The sequence below is a fragment of the Populus euphratica genome, unplaced genomic scaffold (assembly GCF_000495115.2).
Source record: "Populus euphratica unplaced genomic scaffold, PopEup_1.0 scaffold1322.1, whole genome shotgun sequence".
In the NCBI taxonomy this organism is placed as follows: domain Eukaryota; kingdom Viridiplantae; phylum Streptophyta; class Magnoliopsida; order Malpighiales; family Salicaceae; genus Populus; species Populus euphratica.
In genome coordinates, this window is record NW_011501185.1 from 22,517 (window position 1) to 41,050 (window position 18,534).

Consider the following 18,534-nt stretch of genomic DNA (forward strand, 5'->3'; position numbering starts at 1 on the left):
AAAAATAACAACAATAACAATAATAATAGTAACAACAACAACAACAACAACAACAATGATGATGATGATAATAATAATAATAATAATAAAGAAGAAGAAGAAGATGAGAATTTTGAGATGGAATATTAACGTAAAAATTTAAAAATGATAACAAAAACAATGTCAAGGTTAGAGGATCCACTAATGGTATGTCAAACAAGTATAGTATAAACTCTTATTATTTAATTGGAAACCACACACAAAGGAGGTTCCAATTTGATTATACATTGTTAACATGATTACATTAGCCATCTTATTTAATTAATGCTAATACTTGTAAATCTCGTCAAGCATTCATGATTATAACTTATGTTAACAACAAATCAAGTTCCTTTCATAGCTCAGGTGTCGGTTATACCATACATTATGGGCTATGAAAGTGCCAAGCATTTGTTGTACCAAGTGTTATACAACATAAATCAAGATTAGTCATTTAACAAGCAAAGTATTAAAGAGTGAACAAGATAACAAATACAAAACATGTTAGTATCAAACATTAAAGTCTATATTAAGTTTACACTATACTTATTCTTACACCATTAGTGTAACCTTTTCACCTTGATATAATAAACTTAGCTAGACATAATGAAAGAAAGAAAAATAAATAAATAAAATAAGAACATGAATAAGATTAAAGTTAACTAAATAAGTGAAAGGAAATGAAAGGCATAAACTTGATATTAATGAAAACAAAGCATAAACATTACAAAAAATACAAAGAGAGAAAGGAAGAGCATGATCTTGATCTGGATAACAAGATGCCTAAATGCATGGCAAATGCCTCCTTTTATAGGTCAAAATTGGGAACTATTAATTTGATGACTAATTGATAAGTGGGTGGTCAATTCTTAACTTGGTGACAATCCTTATCTTCTCTTGTCTACCCAAAACATCATTGCTAACGTCAAAATTGGTACCACTCGAAAACATGAAAGTTGTAGGCAATTATCTCAACTATCTTGTATAAACAATTTAGCTCATTTGGACTTCTATAACTCCAGATATGGCCAAAATACTGAACAGTGCTTGGGCTGGAGGACAAATTCGGGCTTCTTTGTTGTTGCTACAATTTGGACTTGAAAATGACATTTTTAGATCTTGGGCTCCATATGAAAGTTGTAGGCCTATGTCTTACCTTTCCATCTATATAAAGTAAACCTAAATCTGAGATCTATAGCTCTAGATATGACCCAATTACAGAACAGTATTCCGGTTTGGATTGCACCGAGATCTCTTTTCTAAGTTTGGCCATCTCTTTATCCTTGCAATTTAAGTTCTTAAAGTCATCTATCAATCCTTTCATTTATGTGATAGGCCTGCATTTAAAATGAACATTTACCACAAATTAAAGGTATATTATATTATTAGATATATTATTATAAAACATGCTTTAGTTAAGGAGTTATTGATACTTCAAGTGCAAAATGATGATATAAAACCATGATAACAATGCACTTTTAAGTACTAATCACTAGTCTTGATTTATGTTGTATAACACTTGGTACAGCAAATGCTTGACACTTTCATAATTCATACTGTATGGTATAGCCGACACCTGAGCTATGAAAGAAATTTGATTTGTTGTTAATATAAGTTATAATCATGAATGCTTGACGAGATTTACAAGTATTAGCATTAATTGAATAAGATGACTAATGTAATTATGTTAACAATCTATAATCTGATTGGAACCTCCTTTGTGTGTGGTTTCCAATTTACTATACTTGTTTGACATACTATTAGTGGAACCTCTAAGCTTGACATTTGTTATTATCATCGTTTAATCCTTATATTAATATTTCATCTTAAAGTTCATCATCATCTTCTTCTTTTTCTTTATTATTATTATTATTACTACTACTATTATTATTAGTACTACTACTACTACTACTACTACATCTGCTGCTGCTACTACTAGTATTACTAGTATTATTATTGCTACAATTATTATTGTTGTTGTTGTTTATAATTGTTGTTTATAATTTGTACAATTAACCTCTCTGTGGTTCGACCCAGTCTTGCCGGGTTATTTATTATTTCGACACTCCTGAACTTAGAAAAAGATATCAATCTTTTAGTCGTGTCAATAATAAAAAATAAAAAAACATTAACAACATCCATAGTTTTTTTTTCTTGCATTGAACAATAAAAAATTGCTCCATCTCACACCATAGCGCAAGTAATTAGACTAACACAAGGAAGCATAGGGCATGGGAAAATATATAATAACACTACATATTAATTATTATTAATTGTAATAGTTAATAGATGATTTTTCCCTTCGTCAAATTAGCCTAGAAAACTAAACTCTAGGGGAAAATAATTTTTTACATGATATTCATTTGTTATTTTTTATTTGATTAGGGGCACAATGATATTTTCCTTTTGTTTGTCAAATAGTAAAATACTTTTACTATCCTTAAAAATAAAAAATCAAATAATTATTCTCCAAGTTTTTATTTTAAGATTTTACATTTTATAACACAATGAATTTTCTAAGATAATCTTAGTTTCAAAGTTTAATTAAGCTTTTTTAAGGGCATTTTCATATTTTAATATTTTAAAATTAGTAAAATATTTGAATATTTGAGTTAACACGAATTATTTAAAACATGTTGAATGATTATATTAGTTTTGTACTGTCACATTCTTCTACGAGCTCAAGTGTTAAGGATTGATTATCTTTTTTAAAGCATTAGAATTAGGAAAACATCACCATCTCTTGTGAAAAAAGAAGAAGAAAATGATTAAAACATGTTGCATGCTTATATTTGTATTCTTACATGCTTCTGCCAGGTCAATAATTAAGGTTTGATTATCTTTTCAAAAGAATTAGAGGTGGATTCATGGAAAAATCTCAACTGTTCCTCTTTCTTTGTACGAAGAATTTCGCACCATAAATCTATAAATAGACCAACGACTCTATAGAAAAACATACATCATCTGAATAGATTAATTGAGGACATTAATCCTTGAAGAGCTAACTTGACAAACAAATAATATATTTATCAATGTAACATGCCACATCATTTCAATTTAAACCACAAAATCTAACAATCTTAAATTGTGCTGAGCATCACTCTACGATGGGTCAATCTTTTATCTTTATTTGTTCGATATACTCTTGGCCTTCTCTATATATAACTTGCTAGTTTGCATTATCTTTCACAAGAATCATTCTGTACCATAATGGCTTCATCACCCTCTTCTCTAGTTTTCAAAGTTCACAGACGCGAACCCGAGCTGATCAAACCAGCGAAGCCCACCCCACGTGAGTTCAAACTGTTATCTGACATTGATGACCAAGAAGGACTTCGATTCCACATTCCACTCATACACTTTTATCGCCACAATCCCTCAATGCACGGGAAAGACCCCGTCAAGGTCATCAGAGAGGCAATTGCTAAGACACTAGTGTTTTACTATCCATTTGCCGGTAGGCTGAGGGAAGGGCATAACCGCAAGCTCATGGTGGAATGCACTGGGGAGGGTATCCTGTTTATAGAAGCTGACGCTGATGTTACACTTGAGCAGTTTGGCGATCCACTTCAACCTCCATTTCCTTGCTTGGAGGAGCTCCTCTTTGATGTTCCTGGCTCTAGCGGGGTGCTAAACTGCCCTCTGTTACTTCTACAGGTAAATTTTCTGTATTTTTGTCCACTACGCTGGTCAAAGACTTTGTCCGTGTCAGCTATTAGCAGCCAAAAATATTAAGGGAGCAAGAAATCCTTCTGCGTAGACTGCTAGCAAAATTATAAGCTATTCTATTCGTGAAACCTACCATGATTAATATTATGTTCCCGCTTTGTGTTTATGATCTAAAAATTCCAATCCACTATTCAAGTAGGCGTAATTCGCTAATAAATCCAATCATCAAATCATCTAACAATCATCTAGGTATATGCTGTCTAATTTATTACGCAAATTGGCAGGTGTCACGGCTCAAGTGTGGTGGTTTTCTCTTTGCCCTCCGCCTCAACCATACCATGAGTGATGGCCCAGGATTAGAGCAATTCATGGCAGCGGTGGGTGAGATGGCCCGCGGAGCCAACGCCCCCTCTGTCCCTCCAGTGTGGGAAAGACATGTCCTTAATGCAACTGACCCGCCTCGAGTTACATGCAGACACCTAGCGTACGAGGAAGTAGCTGGCTCCACGAGCTCAATTCTTACACATGATCATCTGGTTCACCGTTCATTTTTCTTTAGCCCTTCTGATATAAGTGCTCTTCGAAGATTGGTCCCACCTCACCTCAGCCATTGTTCTACTTTCGAAATATTAACGACATGTCTTTGGATATGTCGGACCATTGCCCTCCAACCAGACCCTAATGAAGAAATGCGCATAATTTGCCTCGTCAATGCACGTGGAAAATTTAACCCTCCATTATTACCAAGAGGTTACTATGGTAATGGTTTTCTTCTTCTAGCAGCAGTAACAACTGCAGGGGAACTTTCGAAAAAGCCAATTGGATATGCTTAGGAGTTGGTAAGGAAGGCTAAGTTGGACATGACTGAGGAATACATGCGATCTACAGCTTCTTTGATGGTGAGCAAGGGAAGGCCTCTTTTTACTGTGCCAGGGACCTACATAGTGTCGGACTTGAGACGTGCGGGACTTGAAAAGGCAGATTTCGGATGGGGAAATGCTATTTATGCTGGGACTGCAAAAGCCATCCCGGAACTTGCAAGCTTTTATATTCCGTTTACAAATAAGAAAGGAGAAGATGGGATCGTAGTACCATTTTGCTTGCCATCTCCTGCAGTGGAAAGATTTTACAAGGAGCTTGAAGGCATGCTAAGGGACAGCTAGTTAGTGGTGGAGCAAATTCCACGTTAATCGTATCTTCATTAGTTAAAGTGTTTACTCTTATTTTCTATGTACCACTTATCCTTTATTTTTATTTGGGTTGAATTTTATTTTTTAATATTAATATGGTTTTTACTTTTTATATCTATTTAGCGCTCCATCAAAAATTCATTTAATACCAATAATATTATCAATAAAATACTTTTGTTGATAATTTGAGATCATAATTACCGACAAACTTTAATTTGTCTATATGTCTGTCGATATCTACCATCGAAAACATTCGGTTAGTAGTTACAGATGGAATTACAGATAAAATGTTGAAAATTAAAAAAAAAATGGTTCGCTAACGTGGAGGTTATTGCGGGTGATTTTTATCAACGAAATAACCGAGGGATTCAAAAGTCGGCTTTCTATAATGACATGACAGATTCATAGTTTAAAAAATGCTAAAAGAATCACCGAGGTATTCAAAATGACAACTCTGTATGGTGATGTGCCCTATTTATTGTTAGACTAGCCGATAGAATCACAGACAAAATAAGTCCATCAGTGAATCCATCGGCAAAAGTTAATATATTCCCATATTTCCGACCTTCTACTCCCCTATTTCTCCCTATCCTAATTCTCCCCATTTGCAAATAACTAGCCCTCCCGAAAACAAATCTCCCTTTTCTCAGCATAACAAATCATATTTCTTGAAATCTTCTCACCACAACATGTATGCTCTGATTTACCGATGAATTTTTATCAGTTTTTATAAATAATTTTATCTTTTTAAATTTTAATAATTAAATTTTAATTTTTTTTAGTATATGTATTTTGTTAGTAGATGTACATGTTTTATTGTTATTTCTCAAACAAACTTGTAATATATTAATGTCTAATTTTATTTTTGTTATGGTTTGTTTTAGATTTTGTAAGATTTTATTTGTTTGTAAATTGTTGAAACTTTATTGAATTACCGAATTACATGTGTTGTTTTGAAATGATTAATAGCTTATTTAATGGGTCCGTTTTAATTTTTATCAATGGTATTGAGGAGTTGTTATTTCCGTAAATTTATACATATGTATTAATTAGTATAGACATTGATAATTGATAATAAATATTTAATATTTATGATAAGTTGTAATTGGTTTGTTGGATAATCTCAAGGCAATCCAATATTTTTGCAAATTTATTTACCTAACATAGTTAATTAATATTTGTTGTCTTTATAATTTTATAGAGATTCGATAAAAGTCATGCATGATTGTTCATGGATATCTCGAGATTCATCTCAGGGATCTTGGAGGATAGATTATTGTAACGGGGTTCAGGGTTTTATTACTTTCACACCATCTATTCCTAGAAATTTTACTATTGGCGTTATTAGGTGTCTATACAAGAAGTGTCAATATAAAAATTATCTGCATCCAGATGTTGTAACGATACATTTTCTACACAAAAGGTTTATGGAGAATTACTAGTGTTGGTATGCACACAAAGAAGAATTTGTTAGTAAGAGGAGAATGGAAAAAAGGGTGGTTGGGTTAACTTCTAGTGCTAGCAACATGTATAAAGCGGAGAATAACAACACTGATCCTTATAGGAATATGGTTATGGATGCAATGAGAATGAATCAAGGTAATGTTAGTCAATGTCTAATTGTAGAAAAAGAACCTAATGCAGATGCAATAAGGTTTTTTGATTTGTTGAAATATTATGACGAACTATTATGGGATGGTTGCACGAACCATAATAAATTATTCATTGTAGCACAGGTATTCACCATTAAGTCAGATCATGAGTTGAGTGAGGTTGGGTATGACAAGATTATTGAATGGGCAAAAAGCATTTTACTTAAAAGGAACAGGCTGAAAGAGAACTTATATGTTATAAAGTCCATGATGAAACCACTCGGTTTAGGATACTAGGAAATTGACATGTGCCTTAACTTCTGCATGTTATTCTACCTTGAAAATGATGAAATGATCGAGTGTTGACATGCGGGCATTCCCGTTACAAATCTAGAACTAGTAGGGGAAAGACTCTAGTGGCATATAAAAATCCTAGATACTTCCAATCACATCTAGATTGTAGAGGTTATTCATGTCACCAAGGACTACTGAGCACATGACATGGCACCAATTATATAATGCAGTTGATGGACTGATTGTGCATTGACACGACTAAAAGATTGATATCTTCTTCCAAGTGCAGGAGTGTCTAAGTAATAAATAACTCAGCAAGACTTGGGTCGAACTACAAGGAGGTTAATTGTATAAATTATAAATAACAACAATACAACAATAAAAACAACAAGAATAATAATAATAATAATAATAATAATAATAATAATAATAATAATAGTAATAGTAATAGCAGCAGCAGTAGTAGTAGTAGTAATAGTAATAATAGTAATAGTAATAGTAATAACAGCAACACGTTATTGATTACATCAAAATTAGAGCCACTTGAAAACATGAAAGTTGTAGAAAATTGTCTCAGCTTTCTTGTGTAAACAATTCAAGTTGTTTGGACTTTTAGAACTCTAGATATGTGTCAAACACTAAACAGTGCTCAGGCTGGAAGACAGATTCAGACTTTTTTGTCGTTGCTATAATTCGAACTTGAAAATGGTCTTTTTAAGTCCTAGGCTCCATATGAAATTGTAAGCCTATGTCTTACCTTTCCATCCATATAAAGTAGACCTAAATCAGAGATCTACAGCTCCAGATATGACCCAATTACCAAATAGTATTCTGGTTTGGATTGCACCGACATCTCATTTCTAAGTTTGACCATCTCTTTGTCCTTTCAATTTCAGTTCTTAAATTCATCAATCAATCCTTTCATTTACGTGATAAGCCTACATTTAAAATGAATATTTACCATAAATTAAAGGTATCTTATATTATTAGATATATTATTATAAAACATGTTTTAGTTGAGTTATTGATACTTCAAGTGCAAAATGATGATATAAAACCTTGATAAAAAATGCATTTTTAAGTACTAATCACATCCCCCAACCAGCTTATTACTAGTCTCTAATAATCAAAACGTTATAATAGAAAAGCAATTTGCAAATTCCACAAAGCAAGATATTCATCATTCAACTTCTATTAATCTATCTAGAAAAATAAACTCTCATTAAATTTTTATATCTGTTTAGTACCTCTTAATAAAATATTAATAAACCTTTCTTTTATGCTCAACATATCAACACATAATTATGAGGCTTTTCTTGGAAGAAAACAAAATTTTTGTTCTAATATTTAAGGTTAACTTTCTTGGGTTGAGATTATTTTTTTTCTTTTTTTTAAATATATAGACATATAACATAAAACACCATGCATCTTTAACCAATGTAACGTGCTTTCGGCTAATGACTCCCAAACCAGTTGGTCTTAGGGCATTAGGTATTGAGACACCCTTACAAACTTAGTAACTCGAGTCACAGATACTAATACATAGATAGTGCAATGTTTGATTCCCTTAAGCTTTTCTTCTCAACCCATGTAACAAGCGTTTGGCCTATAACTCCCAAGTTAGATGACTTTAGGGTATTAGGTGTTAAAACACCCTTTCGGGCTTAATTGCTTAGGTTAGGGAGGCTACAAAACCAAACTTAGATGCGTCTCAAGAGTCACTTTAACAAAAAAACTCATTTACTCTATCATCCTAGTAAGAACAAAAGCACATGCTTTATGAAATAGAAAACACAGTTAGTTAATTTTTTTTGCCAACTATTACCCTCTTCCCCAAACTAAAATGAGAAATTGTCCTTAATATCCTAACATAGATAGATAGAGTATAGAAGACATCACACATGAAATAATGAACATTGATAAACCTAAAACATACTTAAACAAATATAAAAAACAAAAAAAATACAATAATATAAGCAAAAGATATAAAGATTCACAAATGAAGACTCAAATCCAATATAAGCTTTTTATGGCTTTCCTTAGATGACCAATTTATATGACTCATGGAGGGATCAATTATAGCAATAAAAGATTGTAGTTGGTCAACTAATTATTTAGTAGTAGCAGCAGAGATTATGATTTGTCATGTAGAAGATGTTAGAAATTCTTGTTCCATAGCATGATTAAGAAAAGATGACAATTTATTATAATAGCCATTAACATTTAACAGACCTATAGGTTTATAGTGAATTTGCAGTTGGGCTCAAGAGAAAATATAAAAGATCGTTTCTAATGTGTATAGACCACCTGGTAAGGCAATAAAGACATCAACATGGTTAAACATTGCATTCATTTAAGCATATATTATGGAGACATGTAATTCCTCTCTAATTATTTTTCCAATAATATCCCCTTGTGGTAAAGCTTTGGGGACAAATCCTAAAATTTAACTTTCTCCTAAAAATACAGTTATTGACACACATCCCATTAACCCAAGTCTGCCTTCCCCATATACTAAATGAATCTTTCTCTCAGCTAGCACCTGACTAAGATGATTTGTTGATTCTAAAAACTCTTTTTCTATTCTAGGACTAGATCACTGAAAATACAAACATTTATTATGTGATGGCCTAAGGAACTTGTCATTTCTACACACTTCTATATTTGTTGAATGTATGGATTGAGTAGAAATGAAGGGAAGGAAGAGAGGATTTTATATATAAGAAATTAAAAAGGCAATCATACCACATTTCTTATGTATAGGTAGTTGTAATTGTGGCTCATATTTTTCCTTGGTTTTACGTCCAAAACCAACTTAAATGCCTTCTATGGCTCAGGGATAGGCTTCCCATCTAGTTTTCTTAAAAACTAGCAAATGGGGTCTTTTTTAGTCAGGTTCCCAAGACTATATCAAGCATCTTCTTTATGGAAATGGGTCATAAATTATGAAATGCGCAATGCACATCTCTATTATGATGAGACTTAAGAGTCAATAGAAGATTAACTAAAGACTCTCTATGTTTTGAAATAAATCCAACCTTTTGACAATTTTCATAGGTTTTGTAGAATGCATGTGAATCCTTGAACATGTAGCCCAATAAAATCCACTTTGTAAAATTTTTGCAATTGTTTTCTTTAATGAGAAATGATTCCCACATGTTTTAGAGTGATAAAATTTAATAACACTACTTACCTCATTATCAAGAATGCAACTTTAAAATATTTGATTAAGATAATATTTGAATAAGTAAGGGTCATCCCAATAAAAGTTTTCCACATCACTCAAAAACTTTCTTTTGTCTTAGTTATTCTTTTGTCTTGGTTATTCGAATGAGTTAGCAAAAATCCTGAAGCAAGAGAGTTGATATTTTTCGCAAACTAAGGCATTGAACTAAGAGAAAGTAAAGATTCAACAAGAAAGTAATCATCGATTGGTATGATGTTGGATGTTGAATCTATTGCTAATTTTGACAAATGATTCGCAACAATATTTTCGATGTCTTTTTCATCCTTGATTTCTTCCTGTTTGAAAGTATCAAATATTTCACAATCATGATTAACTTCCCTTTGTTTGGTCATAGCATGAGAAAATGGAAGTACTAGTAGGGAATCAGTCTTTTCCTTGTAATATTTAGATTCAACCCCTTCCTTACCCTTAGAGATTGACTCATCATCTTTCTTATAAGGTTCAAAAGTGATTTTTTCAATAACCTTACCACTATGAAGAGTGATGACTAATTTGACTTGATTCATGTGTTGACTTCCAAAACTATTTGCATTGCCATTATATTGCCCCTTGGAATTTTGCTATGGTCAAGATGAAAACTTACATTTCTCTAGAAAATTAAGAGCGGATTTGAATTTTACAAGAGTATGTTCAAAATGTGTTATGCTTTGAGCAATTTAATTGTTGATTGTCTCTTTCTTTTTAATAAATACATACAAAGTTTCCTCAAAATTTCTTGTAGGAGGTGGAGCATAACGAGGTGCATATCCATGAGAATTTTGGAAATTATTATGTTTTTGAAACTATGGTTATGAAGTTTGTGCATCATCACTCATCCAATTAAAATTTAGGTGATTTCTCCAACCAGGGTTGTATGTTTGTGAGTATGAGTTATGGTTGGGCCTTTGGAAACTATTTAAAGCATGAACTTGTTCATAGAGACATTCCTTAAAAGAAGACAAAGTTGAATAGTCATTGGTTGAGTGTTCATTTGTGTCATAATTTGACACATAATGTCTTGAATAGATTTTAATTAACCACTATTTTTTAATTCTAGTGCCTTGACTATTCTAGCTAAAGATACAAACTTGGTTTGTAGGTCATGATCTTCCCTAAAGTTGTACATACCTCCACTAGATATATGAGGTTAAGTTTTATTCAGTGCTTTATAAGTACTAGTAGTGTCCTAATTTTAAGCATTTTTAGCTAACAAGTCTAAGTACTCCATTGCTTCATCAGGGTCTTTATCTTTAAAAGTTTTATTGCACATCAATTCCACCATTTGTCTATCTTTAGGCGTTAATCCTTCATAAAAATGTGAAACCAATCTCCATGTTTCAAAACCATGATGAGGAAAAGTATTAAGTAAGTCTCGATATCTATCCCAATATTGGTAAAATGTTTCTCCTGGTTTTTTAGTGACAGTCATATGATCCAGGCAAGGTCAAATTTGGATTTTGATGTAAAGTATGCAACTATCCAATTTTATAACAATAGTCATAATTCTCAATCCGACCACTAGATTGAGCTGAAATATGATGTGGAGTCTCCTAACATCTTGTCTTATCTTAGGTTAAAATTTTAGGTCAATCGAAGTTCGGGAAGACATCTCAATACAGGTTAACAGAGGTTGTATAAATTTTGTTATTTACTTCATTTTGACTTGTAGACTTCCTGTTTGGCTAGGATCCTTTTCTTAAAAGGATGTGGCAACTTATTTTGGAAATATACTAATTCTACAAGGATGTTTAATGGGTTGCAACATAGTTTCCAAGTGTGGCAAGGATTCATAATTATTTTAGAATCCTTTTCTTATGAGGATTCCTTATTCATCCTAGCTACAAAAGGAAAGAAGATTTTAGAATACATTCTACCTTCAGATCAGATTTCCTAGTCTATTTAGGACTTCTTAATGGTGACATCCTTATACTTCTCATTTGCAAATCAATATTCATTGGGTGGGGGTTTTTCCATTTTTAATAGTGCTAGTACCTAGGTACAAGTTATTTTTGTGTCACACTCCTATCAAAGCTGATTTACTTGGCTTTTCAGGAAGTGATGTCTTTATATGTGGGTTGTGTGACCATGTGATCATGAGGTTCACATCATTTGGTATCAGAGCTTGGCTCCATTAATCAGGTTATATCCTTTTGAAATTTTCGTTTCTTGTTGATTTCACAAAAATTCCTTAATATCCAATTTCTTCTTCACCTTGGCTTTGCAGCATATAAAAAGATAAATTTTTTTATTTCATTCTATTATTGTTCAAAATATATCGGTAGCATCAAAAACAAAAAAAAAACACAAAAAGAAAAGGGAAAAGAAAAAAATGTTCAAAAAGATGTTTATTGGATTCTGCTGTAGAAAAATAAACAAGGGACAATTGGATGAAATAAACTCGAAATTAGATAAAATTTGATACTCTAATTAATGGGGTCCTAATCACACCATATAACAAATTTGGGGTTAATTGGGTATCGTTTGCTTTAGGTTTCAAATTCGGGTCTAATTAGGTCTGATTCATAATGTTCTTTTTGTTAGTACATCAAACCTTGTCATAAATTTCTCAAACTTTATATTATGTTTATTTGGGTTGATATGACACTATATCTGAGATTTTAAATGAATTGGACATCATTTACTATAGGTTTCAGATTTGGACTTAACTTGTCGTAAACGAGTCTGTCTTATGTCAACATTTGAAATTTGCGTGCTTTTTGTTGATTTCATTTCTTACAGTTTATTTTCATTATATCCAACATATTTGGGTCCTATTTAATGATTTTGCATCATTTTTATTTCTATTTTTATTCAAGTCTTTAGTTTCGTTTATATTTTGGATAGACTCACGAGACTATCATCACAGTTTCATTTTGCTTGTTTTCTAGTTTTTATTACTACTTGAGTCATATATATATTTGAATTGCACTGCCAAGTTAGTTGTATTTGGTGTTGGTTTCAATTTCATAAGAACCGCAAGAAGGTGAGATGAGAGGTGTGAGGATATTAAGAGTGTTTGAGTGAAACACGAGCGACATAAGGATAATTGTTTTTTTACCATTAACCAAGTTTTTCAGGTACTAACTATCATGTCAGATCAAAACAACATACCACCCCATCTCAAGGGAGAACTTACATTCCAAATGCAAGCTATGATGAAAATGATGGAATGCATGAATTTCATGATGTGGAATGTGTATGATAGACTTGAGAAGGTGGGAAAACATCAAAACATGGCTGGAACATGTACCCAAGATGTGAGAAAGATTAGGTCTGAACCAAAAAATCAAACAATGGCGGTAGGGTCGGAAGGCCAAGGTAGGATAATTATGAGGATTTTGAGCCTTAAGTTGATGATATTGATGATGGTGGTTTTAAGAATAAGACTATAGGCTACCGAGAAGATTTTCAGTAGCGTAGAAACCAAAGGGATTTAATGTATTTTGATGAGGTGTTATGGAAAAAGAAAAGGTAGACTCAAAAGAAGAGGTGGTATCAAAGGGAGAGAGATAAAGAGATTAGTGTTCTAAAAAAAGAAATCCAAGACTCTATCTTGTATTCTAAGGGAGATGAAGCAAGAACTTGATGTGTTATTGGCAGCAATCAATGCCCAGCAAGCTTCAGAAAAAGAGGAGAAAAAGGAATGCAATGATGATATACAAAATAGAATGACAGCAACTTTCATCCAAAGTTATTGGCGACGATTGTTTGCAAAAAGAGAGGGAATGATATGATCCAGACAAGGTCAAATTCAGATTTTGATGTAAAATGTGCAGCTATCCAATTTTATTGCAACAGTCACAATTCTCAATTCGACCATTGGATTGAGTTGAAAAGTGACGTGGAGTCTCCTGACATCTTGTCTTACTTTAAGTTAAAATTTTAGGTCAATCGAAGTTCGAAAAGGCATCTCAATATGGGTCAACAGAGGCTATATGAATTTTGTTATTTACTTTATTTTGACTTGTGGACTTCCTATTTGGTTAGGATCCTTTTCCTAAAAGGATGTGGCGGCTTATTTTGGAAATATACTAATTCTACAAGGATGTTTAATGGGCTGCAACATAGTTTTCAAGTGTGGCAAGAATTCATAATTATTTTAGAATCCTTTTCTTACGAGGATTCTGACACAACTAAAAGATTGATGTCTTCTCCCAAGTGCAGGAGTGTCGAAGTAATAAATAACCTGGCAAGACGGGGCCGAACCTCAACAATTATAAACAACAATAATAACAATAATAATAATAACAACAATAGTAGTAGTAGTAGTAAAGAAAGAGAAGAAGAAGAAGAAGATGAGAACTTGGAGATCGAATATTAATGTAAGGCTTAAACGATGATAATAACAAATGTCAAGGTTAGAGGATTCACGAATGGTATGTCAAACAAGTATAGTGTAAACTCTTATTATTCAATTGGAAACCACACACAAAGGAGGTTCCAATCAGATTATAGATTGTTAACATGATTACATTAATCATCTTACTCAATTAACTCTAATTGTTGTAAATTTCATCAAGCATTCATGATTATAACTTATGTTAACAACAAATGAAGTTCCTTTCATAGCTCAGGTGTCGGTTATACCATATAGTATGAACTATAAAAGTGTCGAGCATTTGTTGTACCAAGTGTTATACAACATAAATGAAGATTAGTTATTTAACAAGCAAAGTATTAAAGAGTGAACAAGATAACAAATAGAAAACATGTTAGTATCAAACATTAAAGTCCATATTAAGTTTACATTATACTTATTCTTATATCATTAATATAACCTTTTCACCTTGACATAATAAATTTAGCCAAACATAATGAAAGAAAGAAAAATAAATAAACAAAATAAGAACATAAACGAGATAAAAGTTAACTAAGTAAAGGAAACGAAATGAAACGCATAAACTTGATATTAATGAAAGTAAAGCATAAGTAATACAAAAAATACAAACAGAGAAAGTAAGAGCATGACCTTGATCTTGAAACCAAGATGCCTAAATGCATAGCAAATACCTCCTTTTATAGGCCAAAATTAGGAATTATTGATTTGATGACTAATTGATAAGTGGGTGGCCAACTCTTGACTTCGTGACAATCCTTATCTTCTCTTGTCTTCCCAAAACGTCATTGATAACGTCAAAATTGGAGCCACTTGAAAACATTAAATTCGTAGGAAATTGTCTCAGCTTTCTTGTGTAAAACATTCAGGTCATTTAAACTTTCAAAACTCCAGATATGAGCCAAATATTGAACAGTGCTCGGGATGTAAAACAGATTCAGACTTCTTTGTTGTTGGTATAATTTGGACTTAAAAATGGCCTTTTTAAGTCTTGGCCTCCATATGAAAGTTGTAGGCCTATGTCTTACATTTCCATCCATATAAAGTAGACCTAAATCTAAGATCTACAACTCCAGATATGACCTAATTACTGAACAGTATTTTGATTTGAATTGCACCGACATCTCTTTTCTAAGTTCGGCCATCTCTTTGTCCTTTCAATTTTAGTTCTTAAATTCATCGATCAATCCTTTCATTTATGTGATTGATTAGTACTTAAAAGTGCATTTTTATCATGGTTTTATATCATCATTTTGCACTTGAAGTATCAATAACTCCTTAACTAAAACATGTTTTATAATAATGTATCTAATAATATAAGATACTTATAATTTGTGGTAAATCTCTATTTTTAATGCAGGCCTATCACATAAATGAAAGGATTGATTGATGAATTTAAGAATTGAAATTGAAAGGACAAAGAGATGGCTAAACTCCGAAAAGAGATGTCGGTGCAGTCCACACTCGAACACTGTGTGGTAATTGGATCATATCTAGAGTTGTAGATCTCATATTTAGGTCCACTTTATATGGATGGAAAGGTAAGACATAGTCCTACAACTTTCATATGAAGCCCAAGATCTAGAAAGGCCATTTTCAAGTCGAAATTGTAGTAACAACAAAGAAGCCCGAATCTGTCCTCCAGCCCGAGCACTGTTCGGTATTTTGGCATCTGGAGTTCTGGAAGTCCAAATGAGCTGAATGTTTTACATAAGATAGCTGAGACAATGGCCTACAACTTTTATGTTTGTAAGTAGTTTCAATTTTGACGTTATCAATGACGTTTTGGGCAGACAAGAGAAGATAAGGATTGTCACCAAGTCAAGAGTTGGCCACCCACTTATCAATTAGTCATCAAATCAATTGTTCCCAATTTTGGCCTATAAAATGAGGCATTTGCCATGCATTTAGGCATCTTGGTGTTCAGATCAAGATCATGCTCTTCCTTTCTCTCTTTGTATTTTTTGTAATGTTTATGTTTTGCTTTCATTAATATTAAGTTTATGCTTTTCATTTCCTTTCCTTTATTTAGTTAACTTTTATGTTCTTATTTTGTTTATCTATTTTTCTTTCTTTCATTATATCTAGCTAAGTTAATTATGTCAAGGTGAAAAAGGTTATACTAATGGTTTAAGAATAAGTATAATGTAAACTTAAGATGGACTTTAATGTTTGATACTAACATGTTTTATGTTTGTTATCTTGTTCACTCTTTAATACTTTGCTTGTTAAATGACTAATCTTGATTTATGTTGTATAACACTTGGTACAACAAATGCTTGGCACTTTCATAGCCCATATTGTATGGTATAACCGACACTTGAGCTATGAAAGGAACTTGATTTGTTGTTAACATAAGTTATAATCATGAATGCTTGACGAGATTTACAAGTATTAGCATTAATTGAATAAGATGACTAATGTAATCATGTTAACAATCTATAATCCAATTGGAACCTCCTTTATGTGTGGTTTCCAATTGAATAATAAGAGTTTATATTATACTTGTTTGACATACCATTAGTGGAATCTCTAACCTTGACATTTGTTATTATCATTGTTTAATTGTTACATTAATATTTCATCTCAAAGTTCTCATCATCATCGTCTTCTTCTTCTTCTCTTTCTTTATTATTATTATTATTATTATTATTATTATTACTACTACTACTATTATTATTATTATTATTATTATTATTATTATTATTACTATTGTTGTTGTTGTTATTGTTGTTTTATAATTGTTGTTTATAATTTGTACAATTAACCTCCCTGTGGTTCGACCCCGGTCTTGCCGGGTTATTTATTACTTCGACACTCCTGCACTTGGGAGAAGACATCAATCTTTTCGTCGTGTCAGTGATAGGCCTGCATTTAAAATGAACATTTACCATAAATTAAAGATATCTTATATTATTACATATATTATTATAAAACATGCTTTAATTAAGGAGTTATTGATACTTCAAGTGCAAAATGATGACATAAAACCTTAATAAAAAATGCACTTTTAAGTACTAATCATCAGCCTTGATTGCCTTATTGAGGTGGGTTCCCATAGCTGAAGTATGGATGATCTATTTATCTAGGATTGTACGTGTTGGGAAAGGGATCATATTTATGCTGGGGTTGCTCATTGAAACTTTCATCAACTGCATAAACTTGTTCAATGTAATCGTTTTGCATTGTTGGGCACATATCTAAATCATGTCCTTGTAAAGAGCATATGCTATAAACTTTCACCTGTTGTATATTGCCACAAGTCAAAGAACGCATAAGAGAAGTAAGATCATTAACTTTATTCTTAAGATTAGAAATACTTACCTTATCTACTAATTTGTTTGTGAAGTCTGCACGAGTGCCAAACTATTTCAAGTTAGCTGCCATGTTTCATATCAATTAGCATGCAGCCTCGAGTGTCTTATCTACTAGTGCCGTTCCACTTGCAGCATCAATGATACTATAGTCAGTAGGCATCAATCCTTCATAGAAATATTAAATGAGCAGCTGATTGGGTATTTGATGATAAGGGCATTGAATACATAGTTGCTCAAATCTTTCCCAATACTCGGAAAGTGTCACTCTATGAGATTGTCAAATCCCACATATTTCTTTCCTTATGTTTACAACTCAAGATGCTGGGAAATACTTCTTAAAGAAGATCTTCTTTATACCATTCCAAGTTCTAATTGAACCTAGGAGAATGGAAAAAAACCATGGGTTTGCTGCCCCTTTTAAAGGGAAAGGGAGAGCTTTCAACTTAACCTGTTCTTCGTCAACTCTATTCGGTTTCATGCCAACACAAACTATATAGAACTCCTTGAAATGAGTATAAGGATCTTCTCCTACAAGACCATTAAATGTTGGTAACAAATGTATAAAATCAGATTTGAGCTCAAAGTTTACATTATTATCGATGTTTATGCACAATGGCTGATTTTCCACATTAAGAACAGCAGCTCCTTGAGTGTTTGTTATTGTGCAACAGCTATGGTATTAAGGTGAGCTTCCTTTCATAACTTGCATAAAGTTTTTTCTATTTCGAGATTTAACTGCACTTGACTTTGATTAATAGAACAGGTTACTAGCATAAATCATCAAGAAAACTCAAAAGAAACCAACCACACAAGAGATCGAAAACAATGCAAATTGTACGAAAATCCTACGCTAGAAAACAAAAACTGCCTAAAACCCTAGAAAACAGTGGAA

At 32.3% G+C, this 18,534-nt stretch overlaps 1 pseudogene; it reads left to right on the top strand.

Moving 5' to 3' along the window:
• Nucleotides 1–3,187: 3,187 nt before the first annotated feature.
• On the top strand, nucleotides 3,188–4,993 carry LOC105117398 (benzyl alcohol O-benzoyltransferase-like; annotated as a pseudogene).
• The last annotated feature ends 13,541 nt before the right edge of the window (nucleotides 4,994–18,534 follow it).